Here is a 17,910-nt window from a genome sequence, read left to right on the forward strand (position 1 = left end):
CAGGATGAAGTGACTTACCCAGGGTCACACAGCTAGTAAGTGTCTGAGACTGAAATTGAACTCAGGTCTTCTTGACTCCAGGTCTGTTGCTCTATCCATTGTGCCACCTACCTGCCTTTTTCTTGGTCCTAATAATGCCTAATCCTAAAGTGTTCTCAGCTATCTAGAATTCCCCTACTATAATACAGATCACTGCCCATGCTGTGGAACTTTTTCCATATCTTCCCATAAATTTGCTCCAAGGAGTCCTCTCATTATGCTGGACACATTCTTTGATTTCTCACTACTTCTCTAGAATACCAGTGTCACATTCTGTATACCCACTGCTCATCTCTCATCCTCACAATGTAATCAGCCTATCTCCTCTTCCAATCATACATTTTCTTCTTATCTTTCAATTTTATTTTTCTTTGGAATTTCCAATTTTTCAAAATTGCTCCCCAATACAATAATAAAATAGAGAATCCTAGAATCACACAAAATCTTAGCATTTTGACATGTGAGGGGACCTCAGTGACTATGAAATTTAACCCATACCCAAGAGCAATCCCCATTATGACATACCCACAATGGCCTCTAGTGAAGAGAAAGTCACCAAATCTCCAGACAGGCCATTCTTCTTTGGGGCTGATCTATTTGGGGTGACTAGATGTCTCAGTGGCTTGAGTACCAGGCCTGAAGTCAGGAAGATTCATCTTCCTGAGTTCAAATCTAGCCTCAGACTGTGACCCTGGGCAAATCACTTAACCCTGTTCGCCTCAGTTTCCTCATCTATAAAATGAGCTAGCAAAGGAAATGACAAACCACTCCAGTATCTCTTCTAAGAAAACCACAATTGGGGCCACGAAGAGTTGGACACAACTGAAATAACTAAACAACAACAAATTGTTAGGAAGGTTTTCATACCATTAAGCCTAATTTTGCCTCCTTGCAGTTCCCACCTATAGCACCCAGATCTGCCCAGGGGGAGGGGGTGGAGCAAACAGAAGTCATAGTCTTCTTCCTTCCAAATGATAATCTTGTATGCACTTGAATACACCTCTCCTACCCCACATTTCTGGGTCTTCTCTTCTCCAGCCCAAATATCCCCCACCCTTTAACCCATCATAATATGTTATGAATACTAAGCCCTTAAGTCTCCTGGTTACCCTCTTTTAGTTTCTGTATACAATTCTTTCTCAACTGTGACTCCCAGAGCTAAACATAGTCCCCAGGTGTGACCCAAATAAAGGCAGTCTACAAACCATTACCATGCTCTTCCTGAAAGCTGTATCCCTCTGAAGAGGCATTAGCTTTCTTCGGCTGCCACATCCTCTTCCTGATTCATATCAAGAATGCAGTTCATGAAAAGCCCTAGGCCTTCTTCAGACAAACTGCTCTCTCCCCTTGACTCCCCCCACTTTGTATTGATGGAATTCATTTTTTTTAAGCTCAAGAGCAAAGCATTACATTGGTCCCCTCTGAATTTCATCCTACTCGATTCAGCCCAGATCTCTAGCCTATCAAGACCTCTTTTTGAAACTTGACTGTCCTTCTCTTTGTGAACTATGACTCCCAGCTTGGTATCATCTGCAAATTTGATGTCCTTCTATAAATCGTTAATCAAAATTCTATAAACATGGGGCAGCTAGGTGGCGCAGAGGATAGAGCACTGGCCCTGGAGTCAGGAGTACCTGAGTTCAAATCCAGCCTCAGACACTTAACAATTACTAGCTGTGTGACCCTGGGCAAGTCACTTAACCCCAATTGCCTCACTTAAAAAAAAAATCTATAAACATAAATGAGCAGAGCCAAGCAGAGATCCTCCAGGCCTTCCCTTGGATACCTCCATCCCCAGGGTCATTGAACCACTGATAACTAATCTTTGAAGTAAGCCATTCAGCCAAACCCATCCAATTATATTATCTCTAGTTGACATCTTTCAATTTTCTCCATTTCCTTTTCTATTGAATGAAGAAACTCCCATTTGGTCAGGTCAAGCCAACAAACATTTGTTAACTACCTCCTATGTGCAGGCACTGTGCCAAGGGTGAGAAAAAAGAAAAGGGAAAAATACCACAGCTGTTGCCCTCAAAGAGTTCACAGTGACCTCACATCACTCACATCCTATGATTCTAAGAATTGGGACTTCTATGAGAATAGTATGAGAATAGCATAAGATACTTTATCAACTGCCTTACCAAGAGTTCAGACAGAATGACTTTAATATTCCAGTTTAGTGACTGTGAAAAAGGGGAAATGAAATTAGTCTGTCATGACCTATCCTTATGCAAGTTAGGCTAGCCCTTTGTAATCACCCATTCCTTCTCTAGATGGCCACTAACCATCTCCTCAACAATCCATTCAATATTTTTTCTAAGAATTGAAGTAAAAAATAATTAATTAATTAGTGATTTAATGAATGAATGGGTAGATGGATAAATAAGTGAGTAAATGAATACTGAATGAATAAATAAATGTAATTTTTTAAAACAAATAATGGAAGTCAAGTCCATTGCCCTATAGTTAGCAGACTGTTCTCTTCACCATTTTTGAAAATTGGAACAATATTTGCCCATCTCCAATCTTTTGATAGCTCTTCCTTGTGACATTCTCTTGTTCGTGTACTTTCAAATAACACTGACAGTTTCTTAGTAATCACGTCAGCTGGTCCTTTCAGTATCCTGGAATGTAACCCCTCTGGGGTAGGTGACTTCAATCCATCAAGAGTAGCTATAGAATACTCTCTTTCTTAGTCATCTCAAATATCAGCTCCTCATTAGCTAACTGTTCTGTTTAGTATGGAGGTCATTCTCCTTGGCAGAGAAACTAGTAGCAAAAACAATACTGAACAGCTCAGCCTTCTCTCTCTCATCAATTATCCTTGTTCCATCTATCCCAAACAACTGTCCTACCACACATTTGGTCTTCAAAGAGAGATTATTAAATATAAGTTAATACAGGAATAAAAATGTTATTTTTTTCTTTCATTCTCCCTCTTCTATAATCTCTCATTTCTCTTCTTTTTGCTTCAATTAGTCTATTCCTGTATTTCTTGCATTAATCAGCTTTGGCATAGAACCAAAAAAACCATCAAGACCAATGATTCTATGAAAATATCGACAGAGTCCATCCTTTTATTGGTGTGGAAGTTACCATGTATTACAGTAAATGGAGACTTGAAGAGAAACGGACTAGGGAATCCTCAGCACAATGCTCTAGTGCACACTACTAGCCTGGCATACCCTGGGGCACGCGAAACTTAGTTTCTGATTTAATTGATTTGATTTGATTTTACCTCAAGAGAGAGCAACTCCACCCTGTTGTCTAAGTGTGGAGAAAGTTCATTGTAGGACCTGTTGTTTTGTTAGAATAATAGCTAAATGGGCACACATGTCAGCAGTGCCCTTCTGTTGTCTTTGTGGGAGCATTTGATGAGAATGAAAGAGACACTTGGCTCCAACTTCCATTCTGCTGCTTTCCACCTCTTCCGATGTACCCCCAACCCCCAGCACACCCCCAGCTCCCATGTGGCCCACAAGGCCCACAGGGTTATTTGTCTTTTATCATCCACTCCTGGTTTGCTCTGAAGGTAGAGACTCTCAATGAATTTTTGTTAAGGCTTTCAAAGGAGACTAACAGCCCCGGCTGATTTGAGGGGAGAGGACTGTTGGATTCCATCTGTTAAACAGCTCTAAGATAGGAGAGAAACAAATAAGCAAATTTTCATTGGAGCTTAATTGAGTGGATTTTTCAGGCCTCTTTCCTTTGCTTATAAACATTTTGTTCCAGAAAGGTTTAGACAAAGAAGCTATTACTGTTATTTTCAGAGAAATATTCAGTTTCTACCCCCAGGGAAATAAGTAGATTAGAATAGAAAATTACCTGCTGAAATAACCCTTAGTGCCCCTAGATGTTAACAAGGAAGTGCAAAATTCAGCTCAAATGGAATTTATCCACATGGTTACTATGTACTCTGATTAGTACGTGAATATGCCCAGCTTATAAGAAAGCAGTAAACCCTATAGCTACCGCCCGGGTAACAGAAAGTGTTAATGGTGCTTCTGAGGAGCTCTTGATGGTGATATGTCCTCACTCCCTGCTACAGCTTCCTTTGCTTTCTTTCTTTCCCTCCTCCTTCCTCTTATATTCTCCCTCTTCCTTTCTTTTATTCCCTTCCCTCTCTCTTCTCTGCCCACTCCCTTAGCTATGCCTTGAGTGATATCTTAACCATAGCAGAGATCCTTGGACTGAAGAAGTTTGTTGACTTTGACCTTTCAAGTCATTAACCTCCTCAGCTGCCATGATATGACCTTTCACTCCATCTAACCCACTTACATTCAACCTCCAAGATCCAGAACTTGGAAATCTCTCTCTGACCACAACATCCCAATCAGCACAGTACCTGGCACATAGCAAAGTGCTTAATAAAGACTGACCCATTGATTCTTTCTGCTCTAATAATTCTCTGAGGCCTCAAGGTGGTATAGGGGAGAGAGGTACCTGGAACTGGAGTCAGGAAGCCCTGAACTGAACATCTCTAAGTTGAGCCTTGAAGGATGTAAGGGGATCCTAAGGGAGGCAATATGGTCAAAGAAGAGGGCTAGACTAACAGGTATTGGATATATGACCATTCATTAAGCCCCTAGCTTCTTAAACTGTGGGAACCCCATATGGGATCATGTAACTGAATGTGGGAGTCACAAAAAAATTGGCAGTGGTAAAAGGTTATGTATACCTATTTTATATACCTGGGGTCACGTAAAAATGTATCGGGCAAAAGGGGGTCATGAGTGGAAAAAGTTTAAGAAGCCCTTGATTTAGCCTTTCTAGCATTTAGTCTATCTCAGCCTTGGTTTCCTTATCTTCAAAAGCCCATAAGGTTTTCATGAAGCTCAGATGAAATAATATACATCCATGTCTTTGCAAGCCTTAAAACTCGGCATAGACATTAGTTATTACTATGACAAGTTCAACAAACATTTATTAAGTAACTACTATGTAAGAGTCACTGCTAAGCCCTGTGCAGGCCAAGACAAAAAACAGCTCCACCCTTCTCAGAGTTTTTGGCAGATGCCTTCTCCAAAATTTGGTATTCCAATGACCATCTCCATGCCTTTAGCCTTAGTTCTCTCTCCACAATTCTACCTTTCCATACCCTTGACTTCCTTCAAGGCTCAGCTAAGGTGTCCCCTCCTCCTCATCCCTCCCATTTATGGTGTTCTCTCCCACTTTAGTTATTGGTTTTTTTTACATATGGGGCTACAGATTTAGGGCTCGAATGGACCTTCAAGACAACCAAGTTTAGTACCTACATTTTACATAAGAAGAATTTTCCATGCTCACACACTAGGTGTCATATAATTCTGGTAGACTATAACCACCCTGAGGGCAGAAACTGCCATTTTTGTCTTAGTATCAAAAGAGTCTAGCATAGCACCTTGAATATTTGAATTGAACTGAACTGAATTCTACTATGTGTGTATGTGTGTACATATGCATGTATACATATACATATATGTATACACACATATATATATAATATTTTTTAATTAAGCTAAAACTGTGGTTTTTAAAAATTAATTTCTATGGTTATAGATAGATACCAGTTTGGGCAGTAAGCATTTATTATTGATTGATATTATACTTACCAGTAAATATTGACCACATGTCTCCCTAACTTCTCATGGTCTCAGGCTGCATGGTAGAGAAAGTAGGGAGAGAGCTTCGGCATGACAGCCAGCATGAACAAGAGAAAAGCCCCAAAAGCCCCAAGATCTACATTTTCCCAAGAGGGAGACCCAAGCCAAGAGCATGTCCAGAGAGAAAGCACAAGTTCATGGCCTCTTCTAGTTTTTAATGCTCTTTTTATAGAGGCAGGTCACTATACACTGATCAAAGCTAATTGGTTAGCATCATTCAATTCCATTGGTTGACATGACTTGAGGGTGGTCTACATTAAAATGAGCTCAACCAGGGCAAAGGGCAAAGGCAAAGTCTAGTATCTAGGTATGGTTGGATCCCATCTATCCTTCACTGAGCTAGATAAAAGCATCTATCTCCATTTCTTTTGTTCCTTTGGGTTTGTCCCAGACAAGGAAAACAGGACTTTTTTTTGGGGGGGGGGGGCGGGAAGGGATGGGTGAAAGGACTGATCTCTGTGTCCCCCAAGAAATCCATTATTAATCATTATTTTCTCAAAATACGTATGTGTATATATAATATTTGTATATAATATATATAATGTGTAATGTATTATATAGCATATGTAATATGTGCATTTAATAGATATGTAATATAGACACACACAGTGTATCCCCAAAGTCTCAGAGCAGCTTTAATAATTGAAAATTAGATTACAACTTTTAGGACACCCTGTACAGTTGAATGGATGGATGGATGGATGGATGGGTGGGTGGGTAGGTGAGTGGGTGGATGGGTGGGTGGGTGGGTGAGTGAATGAATGAAACAGTATTTATTTAGTACTTACTATGGATCAAGCCCTGGGAGTACAAATAGGAAAAAAATAGACCAGTCTCTGATCTCAATCATAGTCTCTTATATTCTAATTGAAATGGAGCTCGCATCTAAAAGAAGTTCTGTGGAAGGTCAGATGGGAAGACCCAGCAATCCTAAGGATGCAGTAGTTGTCTGGGGGTCCTTCAATGAGTGGATCTTGCATTAAGTGCCTGCACTTAGAGAATCCTAAGCAATCCTTCCTGGATGACCCACTCTCTAGCTCCAGGAGAACAGAGATAATTGTGTATTCAGGGGCTGCTTCTGTAGTCATTAGTCACTGTATTGCAAGAAGATCACCAGTTGCCATGCTAGCAGAATACCTTTCTGTGGGGAGACTTGTGCTCTGCAATTTAGACCCTCATTAGAAAAAGTTCATTTACTGAATTTACAGTGCAGCAAGCCTGGCTTCTGGGATATGATTCCAGCTAATGGGTCCCAGTGCAGAGCTAAAAATAAGGCATATGTGTGCCTCACTTTTCCCCCAGTGACAAAAGGTGCCTCCAGTTAGTTCAGCACATGCAGAGTATCTGGGCTTGTTCCACAGTCTGATTTTTTCCCTAAGCTCCAGCTCCTGTCAGTATTACCGCTTCTTTGCTACCAAATTTACTATTAATTGTATGAGAGATAAAAGACCTTGAGAGCTTTATACCTTCATGCAGTTGTCTTCACCTTTTGAAGTAGCCTGGAGAAAATTACATTGTACTTAAAAGCAGGCTCTATCAAAGAGAACTGGTGTGGGGGTACAAGGACCTGGGCTCGTATCTTGGCTCCACCACTTACAACGTGGTAAGTGACCTTGGGCAGGTTACTTTGCCTCTGAGTCAGTTTCTTTAGAGATAAAAGGAGGGAGGCTAGTGTCAATTGCAGAATGGCTAAGCATATTGTGGGATGTGTTTATAATGGGATATTACCATGTCATCAGAAACGATGGAGATGGAGAATTAAGAGAAGCACGGGAAGACTTGTATAGAACAATATAGAGTAAAGGAAGTAAAGCCAGATAACAAATATTCACAGTGACTACAAGACTAGAGAAACAGTCAGAGAGACCAGAAGAGACAGAAACAGAGACAGAGAGAGATAATAGATGGATAAATAAAAAGATCTGTAGGCAGGAAGGAAGATAGATAGATGGATAGATATGGATGTAGATGGATGAGATGGATGGATGGATAAATCTATAGATAGGAAGATAGATGATAGATGAATAGATCTGTAAGTAGACAGAAAGATAGATTTGTACGTAGGTAAAGAGAGTTGAATGATGGATAGATATGTAGGTAGATAGGTCTGTAGGTAGGTAGATGATGGGTGGACAGATATAGATAGAGATGAATAAATAAATTTATAACTGAATAAATCCACAATTGAACCAACCAACAAACAAGTAACAGCAAAAATACAAAACAAAAAAGAACTCCATGCAATTATGATGGCAAAGATTGTAATGAGAAAATGAATTTTTCTCTCTCTTTGCAGAGGCAGGGGACTGTGATCACAGAACATTGCTTTTATCAATCAAATCAATAAACATTTATTGAGTGCCTACTCTATGCCAAGCAGCGTGGTAGGCATACAAATTCAATATATGAAACAATCTCTATGCACAAGGAGTATACATTGTAACCTTAATGGGATAGGTGTTGAAAGTATGCCTTCTTTCTTAGTCACAACCAATGTTCTCACTTAAGAATCATTTGCAACCCAGATAGCTAATTGCAGTCTCAGACAGGGTGATTTCAGTACTTTTCCCCCCAAAGTTGGCCCAAGATCCTCCTCTTTTAATACATATATACTTGTTTATTCTTGAAGGAGCCACATGGCTCACCCACAATGATGTACTTTGCCAAAAGACTAGATTATACAAACATACTTTTCTGCTCTGTTGCTAACTGGGTTGTTAACAGTTGAAGTGTTGGGAACACTACAAATGTCAAAGCTGCTAAAAATGATGGTGAGAGGAATGGGTAATGGGAAATACACACCACTCTGGGGCCGATTAGATGCCTTAGTTACGAAGGAGGTTGCAGAGACACTTGGGGGCTATTTTTCGCAGAAACATAGTTTATAAGATAGACCTGAAAAACTAAATATTGCTAAATCTTTGACTGAATATCTGAGATCAATCCATCCAGCATGTATCTTGCTCATTTAAAATCAACTGGAATGGACCCACCAATCCCCAAATTGGCTGACACATGAAGTCAACAGAGTTATTCTTTCACCAAAGAACTAAGTGAGTCATCTTGTGGGTTGAGTTTTCCTTTGGAGATTTTAAGTCGATCAAACTGATTGCTTGATTTCACATTCAGAATTCAGTTTAGCCCAAATCTCGTGCCTACAATGTGCAAAGGCACTGAGGATTCAGAGATGATTCAACTGAATTCAACAAACATTTGCTAAATCTCTGTGATGTGCTGTTAGCTGGGGGTACAAAGGAAACAGCTCCTGCATTCAAAGATGCTTCCATTCTACTTGGTGGTGGAATTAGATGATTGTAGAACAAGACCTAGAAGGGACCTCAGGGTTCATCCAGACCAACCCCCATCATTTTACAGATGAGGAAACAGTCTAAGAGAGGTATTGGGACTTGGCTTAAGGTCAAATAGATAATGTGTCAGAGGTAGGATCTGAACCCCCAGTCCTCAGAAGAATTCCTTTGGGGGCATTTTGCCATTGGCCTCCACCTTTATCTCCTTTCCCCTCCTTCTGAGACCTAGAACCAGACCCAGTTGAAGAGCCCATGAAGCAATCCAACAAACAAGTTAGTGTGGATGATTCCACCCTGTATAAAGACCAGATGATTTCCCTTCAACATAAATCCATGGATCTCGGGAGAATTAAGGAAATATTCATGGCAACACCTAGTAGTGAAAATCCAATTTCAGAACTTAATTGTCTATGGAGACAGAGCCAGGCTCCAGCTAGAGAAGACTTTCCATATCGCAGGCTAATAGTGTCATTGATTTAGTGTTAGAATAGATCTTAGAAGTTCAACCCTCTCATTTTACAGATGAGGACATTTAAGGCTAAAGAGGTTGAATAATTTCCCAGGTGGCTGCCCAAGACCACACATTTCATAGGTGGCAGAGCCTGAATTTGAACTAAGATCCTCCCACCAAGTCAAGTGCTCTTTCTACTGCCTACATATTGCCTCTACCTCTCATATCATGTAGCCAAAAGATATTATTTCTGCCCATTTACTACTGATCTTCTTGACAGGGAAGACTCTTGCTTTTCTATCTGTATTTATGTTTATTTTTCTATGTGTATTATTTTAATATAAACTAATATATATTTATTTTTCTATATGTATATTTCTTAGCATGCTTTGCACATAGTAAGCCCTACTAAATATTTTTCCCATTCATTCATTCACTCACTCACTCTTTGAGCCATCAATCTTACTTCTTACAATTCTCACTGTCTCTCCATCCAGAGTAGAATCATAGATTTAAAGGACTTTTGAGATCCTGTTTAGTCTAGACTCAGAGATAAGGAAACTTGACCTTGGACACACTGGATGACTAACTCATACAAGATCAGACATGGAGCAAGGGGCAGAGTCAGGATTAAAATGGAAATCTTCAGACTCCAAAATCCAGCATTTTTTTTCCTTTGTCTTTTACATCCTTGATGTGACTCTTTCCTGGGGAAGGCAGCATCATATTATAGGTGCATCTTCTCAATGACTCAAGACTGAGACTTGGAACACCAACACAGGGATTCCTACTTGGAGAGGTGTGTGCTTCAAGGCTCTGGCTCACTTCAGAGTCCTTCTCTGGCTCCAAGAAGCTAAATCCCTCAGAGTCACTGAAGAAGAGGCTGATGGGAGAAAACAAAACCTCTGGACAGAACAAGCTAGGAGAGAGCAGGTTGTTCTGACCCCGAATCTTAAGCTGCAAAGAACACAACGTTCTCATAAAGAGCTTTTACAAGGGACAATACAATTGATTTATAAGTCATGTTTTAACTTAAGTCAAATGAGCTGTCTGGAATTGGTTAGCTGGGCATGATGTTTTAAAAGCTCAGTGGGTCTAATAGCTGGGAGCGAATGAACTTGGGATGGAGGAAAGGTTTTTGTTCTGCACAATAAAATATATAGGGGTACAGGGCAGATTGGGATCTGGGCATGTGTTTGTTTGCTTGCTTGCTACGCTATGGGGGAAGACTGTATTCGAAAGAGTCACCCTCATTAAGTGTTCTCTTTTCTCTCCTGTCCAATGCTGACATTTCTGCAACATGATTCCACTCCCACACAGATCTTTTTCCATCTCTGGGACTCGGTTTCTTCATCTATAAAATGGTCATGTCAGACTGAATTATCTCTGAGGTTTCTGACAGCTCTGTATTCTTTCTCTGTAAGTTTAATGAGACCAAAGGCTCTTATTAATGTTGCATGTAGACACTGTCCAGAACAGGGTGCTATATGCTGACAAGTGGCACTTGAATAATAATTATAACAACAACAAATATTTATAATGAACGTTAAGGTTTACAAAACACTATGCACATATACACATGCATATACATAGATATATAATACATATTTATATGTGGATTGTATACACACACATATAGTATTTTTTTTTCGGGCCAATGAGGGTTAAGTGACTTGCCCAGGGTCACACATCTATCTAGCAAGTGTCAAGTGTCTGAAGCCAGATTTAAGCTCAGGTCCTACTGAATCCAAGACCAGTGCTTTATCTACTGTGCCACCTAGGGGCCTCCCTATACACTTATATTCTTTATAAGGATAGCTAGGTGGCACAGTAGATAGAGCTCTGGGCCTGGAATCAGGAAGACCTGAGTTCAAATCTGGCATCAGACACTTATTAGCTCTGTGACCCCGGATGAGTCATTTAACCCTTGCTTGCCTCAGTTTCCTCATCTACAAAATGGGAATAAGAATAGCACCTAATTCCCAGGGTTGTCATAAGAATCAAATGAAATAATAATTTAAAGAGTCTAGTACATTACCTGACATATAGAAAGCACTATATAAATGTTAGCTTCTCTTATTATATTCATGTCTGTGTCTATTCATAGTACTTTGAAAAATTTAATGAACTGAATAAATGTTTTGTTGCTGTTATTATATATACTATTATCCTACTATCCTACTATATATAAATATATGCTCTCAAAAAAAAAATAAAAAATAAATATATGCTCTCTATATAAGTATATAGTATAAATGATCCAAGAGAATCTCAAAGGACTAATGATGAAGTATACTATCTCCCTCCAAAGAAAGAACTCATATTGACTGAACACAGATTGAAGCATGCTATTTTTCACTTCCTTTCTTTTTAAAATTTTTTTAAAAATTAATTCAAGTTTTCTTATACAAAATGACTAATATGGTAAACTTTTATTTAATTGTACATGTCCCATATCTTATTACCTCTCCCCTCAGGGAGGGGGAAGGGAAGGGAGGGGAGGGAGGAATAGAGTTTGGAACTCAAAACTATGAATAAAATTGTTTATTATGAAAAAAGTATAGAGTAAATATGTATACTATAAAGATAATTTTGATCGATGTGTATGTACAATACTTTATAAACCATAAAGTATTATATAAATTTTGTTTGTTGTTATATATATAATACACTATGTATAAAATTGTATGTACATGTATACTATATGCTATTCCTCAAACATACTATATAATTATATATGTACATACATATGCACATGTATATTATATGTGCACACATATATAGTGAGGATAGATGATAGATAGATAAATAGATAGATATTAGTATTATCTCATTGTTCCTCACAAGATCCCTGTGAGGTAAATACTAATATTATCTTATATTATCCCTATTTTATAGTTGAAGAAACTGAATCAAACAAAGGTTAAATGACTTTTTGTTTGTTCTTTTTTGGTGAGGCAATTGGGGTTAAGTGATTTGCTCAGGGTCACACAGCTAGTAAGTGTGTAAGGGGCTAAAATTCTATCGATGATGTCTAAAATCTAACGAGTGGTCACCTTAAATTAGAAAATGCATAGCACCAATCTTTGAACATTAAATATTTATTAAAGTATATTAGGGGTAAACAAAGAGAAACATGTGGATCAAGTATAAAATCTGCTTACTCTCCCTATCCTGCCTGTCTCTTGCTCCCCTGGTGAAGTCTCCAACCAGAAGGCCCCCTCGCTCCTTGGCTTCTCCCAGAAGCCTCCTGAGAAACCGGAAATAGGGCATCCACACACACACAGCTCCAAGCTAATTGGCTGGTAGCTCTGACTGACAGGACCCACAAGCAGACATCACTTCCTGACACCGAACTGACCTTCAAAACCCCAGAAAAGGTCACTTCCAGATGCTAAAGTCACATGGTTTCTTTTCAGGCCAGAGCTCACTTTTTCCTCCCAGCAGGAGGTATCATTCCAATTCTCACAGTGTCAAGTGTCTGAGGCTGGATTTGAACTCAGGTCCTCCTGATTCCAGAGCCAGTACTCTATCTGCTGAGCCACCTAGCTGCCCCTTAAATGACTTTTCTAGATCAGACTGCTAGTAAATACTGGAGGCCAGATTTGAATTCTGATCTTCCTGCCTCTAGACCTGGCTCTCTATCCACTGAACCACCTACTTGTCTCTAGCTAGGAAAGTGACAGACCAAACCAAAGGGATGAGCAAGGAGATAAGAAGAGCACACAGAGGCTGGTTCTCACCAAGCAAGGAACTTACCTAGATCCTCTCCCTAGTAAGGACTGACAATTTCTGCAAGTGCTTATAAGAATAACACTTCCCTCACTGATTCTTTTAAGGATCCTATGAGATACCATTTCTAAAGTACACAGTAGCTAGCACATGACAAGTGTTTAATAAATGCATCTTTCTTTCCTATATGTCCCAGTTTCCTTCCTTGGGTTCTACCTAAAACTTTAGTTGAAACCTGTGTGACATATCCTCTTTCTAGCAAGGATTAGAGGATTTCCCCCTTCATTTTTCTTAGACAAAACTTGGGCATATATAAGCATTGAAGGGCAGCTAGGTGGCACAGTGGATAGAGCACTGGCCCTGGAATCAGAAGTACCTGAGTTCAAATCTGGCCTCAGACACTTAACACTTACTAGCTGTGTGACCCTGGGCAAGTCACTTAACCCCAATTGCCTCACTAAATATATATATATATATATATATATATATATATATATGCATTGAAAAAATGATAACTTATGGCCAGGAGGGAGGCTCCCTGAGGAAGCCACTGAGAGTCAGTTTCTCAGCAATTTCTTCCCCACCCCCCCCACCCCTTAGGCTAGTACCAAACCCTGTGATAGGTTTGACTGACACTTAGTCATTGGCACAGAGTTTAGCAAGGTGGCCTTTGGAGAAATATCGACTTGTATAGTTCACCATCCAAAGAGGAAACAAAGAACTTGGGGACTGTAATGCCACTGACTATAAATCAGTACTGTTCTCAATTTCAAATCAAAATTGCAAGGATATGTGAGATGGCAGTGTCGATAAGCCAACAGTGTAAATATATCAAAATAGTCATAACACAGGGAGATATATGGGATATCAGAATAAGTATTAGCATATACACTCTGGCATCCCTAGGACCTCTATCTCTTATAAGGCTCCTTGCTCATATACAACTGGGACTATGTGTGACATGGAATAGAGACACCAAAATGGAATGCAATCAATCAGAGAGTTATTTATTGTGTCTACTTTGTGCCTAGAACCATGGAAAACATGAAAGAAGGAGGCTCACAGAAACTTAGAGCTAAAAGGGACCTCGGAGGAAAACAGGCCTAGAAAGGTTTGCTCCAGGTCACACAGCTAGTTTGTGAGAGAAGCAGCATGAGAACCCAAGCCTACTCACATCCATGCTCATACAGTAAGCATGGAGCAGCTAGGTGGTGCAGTAGATAGAACCCTGGCCCTGAAGTTGGGAAGACCTGAGTTCAAATCAGACCTCAGACATTCACTAGCTGTGTGACCCTGGGTAAGTCATTTAACCCCATTGCCTTAAACATTCAGGATCATCTCCAGTCATCCTGATATATATCTTTCCATTGGACCGAGATGGCTCTGGAGGAGAGAGTGAGGTTGGTGACCTAAACAGCCCTTCTTCACCTAAATCCAGTTCACTGCAAGTCATGACATCACTCTGGATGTCATAATTCTCTTCGAGAACAAAGGACAAACGACAACAACAGTCACCACGGTATCATAGAGAGGGCCTTGAACTTGGATTCAGGAAGACCTTGGTTCACATCTCACCTCAGATACTTACTAACTATAGAATAATCCTGAGGAAGGTCACTGAAGCACTCTGTGACCCACTTTCCTTATCTGTAAAATGAAAGAGTTGGACTCAATGACTCCAAAGTCCCTTATAACTCAAGATCTATGATCTCTGGTCTTATGACTGTCTCACCACCATGTGACGCCTCCACCAATCAAATGTACACAATATGGGTAGAGAACAAGGTAATCGTGCTGTCATATAATTAAAAGAGAAACATGGCGTGATTTACACTGAAAATGCAATCGGATGTCAGAGGAGAAGGAGGGGACTGGGGTATTTGGGGGAAGCTGAGCCAAGGAGCCGAAACTTGCATTGGGTGCAAAGAAGTAGTCAGGCTTTAGTAAAGGAAAAGTGAGTGTTCCAGGTGAGGGAAACAATGAATGAAGGCATGGAGACAAAAATGAATGTGATGGACAGATGGAGATAGAGCGATTTAGAGAGAGAGACAAAGACTGACAAAGAAACAAGGAGAGACAGAGACAGAGACAAAAAAAAAAAACAAGGAGAGACAGACAGTAACAGAGACAGAGATTGAGACAAAGAAACAAATAGAAACAGAGAGATGGAGAAACTAAGAGAGACAGAAACAAGAAGAGACACAGAGACAAAGACAAAGAAAGATAGAGATACAGAGAGACAAAGAGACAGACAGAGACAAAGAGAAACAGAGATAGAAAGTGAAACAGAGAGCGATACAGAAGCAAAGAAACAAGGAGAAAGAGAGACAGAGAGAAGACAGAGACAAAGAGAAACAGAGACAGAAATAGAAAGTGAAACAGAGAGCAAGAGAGACAGAAGCAAAGAGAGACAGAGAGGTCCAGAGACAAAGAGAGAGACAGAAATAAGGAGAGACACAGAGAAACAAAGAGAGATAAAGACAAAATAACAAGGAAAAACACAGAAAGACAGAGACCAACAGAGACAAAGAGAAATAGAGATAGAAACAGAGAGCAAGATAGACAGAGGGAAAGAGGGATGAATGTACTCTCATTGTATCTGTTACCTAGCAGCCATTCGTTTGCCTCGGCTATCCATACATAGCATTATTATGCTAACCAGTTGTGTTTTACTTTCTTACTTTGGTCCCCATTGTGGGGGTAGGGGGGTGGGGTTTCTTCTTGCACTTAAATCCTTCTCCTCCCGTTTCCCAGTTATGGACAATAAGACAAGGGTTGAATTTATCTCAGTCTCCAGTACTGGGGCTTCTAGGTTCTTAAGTATGACTAGGAAAGGTTTCAAAGTCCAAAGGGTTAATGGAGAAGGCCAAGATATCAACAATCCCCATCAAAAGGACATCTCTGTTCCCTGTGCCCTCTGTCTCAAGCCTTCAGAAGTCTCAAATGACATCAATGAGCAGAGGATAAGGCAGCTTCTGTGGGGGGTAAATCAGTGAGATAACTGTTGGGTAGACAGCACTCAGAAACCATTATAGTTGTCACACTCGAAGTTTTCCCCACCTCCTCTCTTTATTGAAAGAAAAAATTTGGACTAAGACCCAGAGGTGATTGGTCCATGTATTCCCTGACCCTGTCCTTCATACTAGTCAGAGAGGAGCGATTTGGAAAGGTTCATGGGATTTAGAGCATCAGCAACACATTGTAAATCAGAGATGTCAAATATGCTGCCCATTACACATGGCCTGCAACACTCCTGACAGAGACCTGAACCCGATTAGAATGTGATTGGGAAATATTTAGCAAAAGAAATAAAAATACAACAACATAGGGATAATATTATATTTTAAAACTGGCCCACAGGGATCCTCTTTTTCTATTTTAATCTGACACCCACCACTGGGGTAAAGTAGAAGAGAAGCTCCCCTCCCCACCAGTGAGATGTACTCACAGAATGTGGTCACACAAGATAAGGCTTTAAGGTGTCAGGCCCTTTTGTTTTGTTTTGTTTTTGGCAAAGGTACTGGAGCGGTTTGACATTTCCTTCTCCAGCTCATTTTACAGATGAGGAAACTGAAGCAAACAGGGTTAAGGGACTTGCCCAGGGTCACACAGCTAGGAAGTGTCTGAGGCCGGATTTGAACTCAGGCAGATGAGTCTTTCAGACTCCAAGCCTGGCACTCTATACACCATGGTGCCACCTAAGTACCCATATCCCCTTTTTAGGTCTATGTTGTCCACCTGTAACAATTCCAAAGCCAATTAGGAGAGGTAGGTTTCTTCATGAATCATCAAGTCTTAACACTGTCAACAAGAGAACATTATAGAATACAGGGTCAAACTACATAACATTATCCCTTTAAGAAGTGTGATTTTCATTGACAGGGTCAAGAAAGGACCGAGACTGGCTGAATAAGCAAGCTCACCACATATCTTAGGGGCTTGAAACAGCTGGATGAATTTCAGCAATTTGAGTTGGAAAATTGGGTAGGCCAAGCTCAGGGGTGCTTTGTGGGGAGGGACCCTTTGAGGGAGGGGACATAGAGGGGACATGTCATTGGAGCTAATGGACCAGTGGGAAGCAATACATCAAGTCAGGACCAGAGAAATACCGGGATACACAAATACAGAGATTTTTTTTACCCTAGAGAGGAAGCAGTGGGGAGGACAATTTTCTTTCATGCAAGTAGAAAAACTAGACTTGGAATCTAGAGAGAGCTAGGTTCAAACCCTGCCTCTGATATTACATGGGAGATCACAGGCAAATCGATCACATGGCCCTCTCTGAATTCCAGTTTCCTTCTTGGTAAAATGGGGTTGATAATGCCCCGCCCCGACCCCGTACCTTTTCATAGCCATGTTGTGATGCTCCAATGAAATAATACATGTAAAGCACTGCATAAATATCATGCATTATTATTGTTCACCACCCACATTTTGACCCTCCAAGTCAGAACTTCCAGTTGACACACCCAATTTGCTATTCCGCATTTATGACCAATTGAATTTAAAGAGAAATCCTGCCACTCCCAGACCAAAGGCGTTGTGACACCCTGTCATCTCTCCCTCCCTGCCCCCAACACCACCACCTGCCCAGTCCCTCGAGCCATGCCAAGCTGCCAGCCAAGAGCTGCCAGATCGAGCAATTTGGGGTCCCAAGCTGAGCACGAGGAGACATTTCCAGTCCAGGCAGCATTTTGCATTGTCAGCTAGATAATGTGTGATTTATCACAGAACAAAA

General features: G+C 40.4%; 1 protein-coding gene across 1 annotated transcript in view; it reads left to right on the forward strand.

The window, feature by feature from the left end:
* Nucleotides 1-17,910, forward strand: part of TMEM132C (transmembrane protein 132C) — a 541,367-nt gene that overhangs the window by 478,937 nt on the left and 44,520 nt on the right. The window lies entirely within an intron of this gene.

Source organism: Dromiciops gliroides, chromosome 1 (assembly GCF_019393635.1).
Source record: "Dromiciops gliroides isolate mDroGli1 chromosome 1, mDroGli1.pri, whole genome shotgun sequence".
NCBI lineage: Eukaryota > Metazoa > Chordata > Mammalia > Microbiotheria > Microbiotheriidae > Dromiciops > Dromiciops gliroides.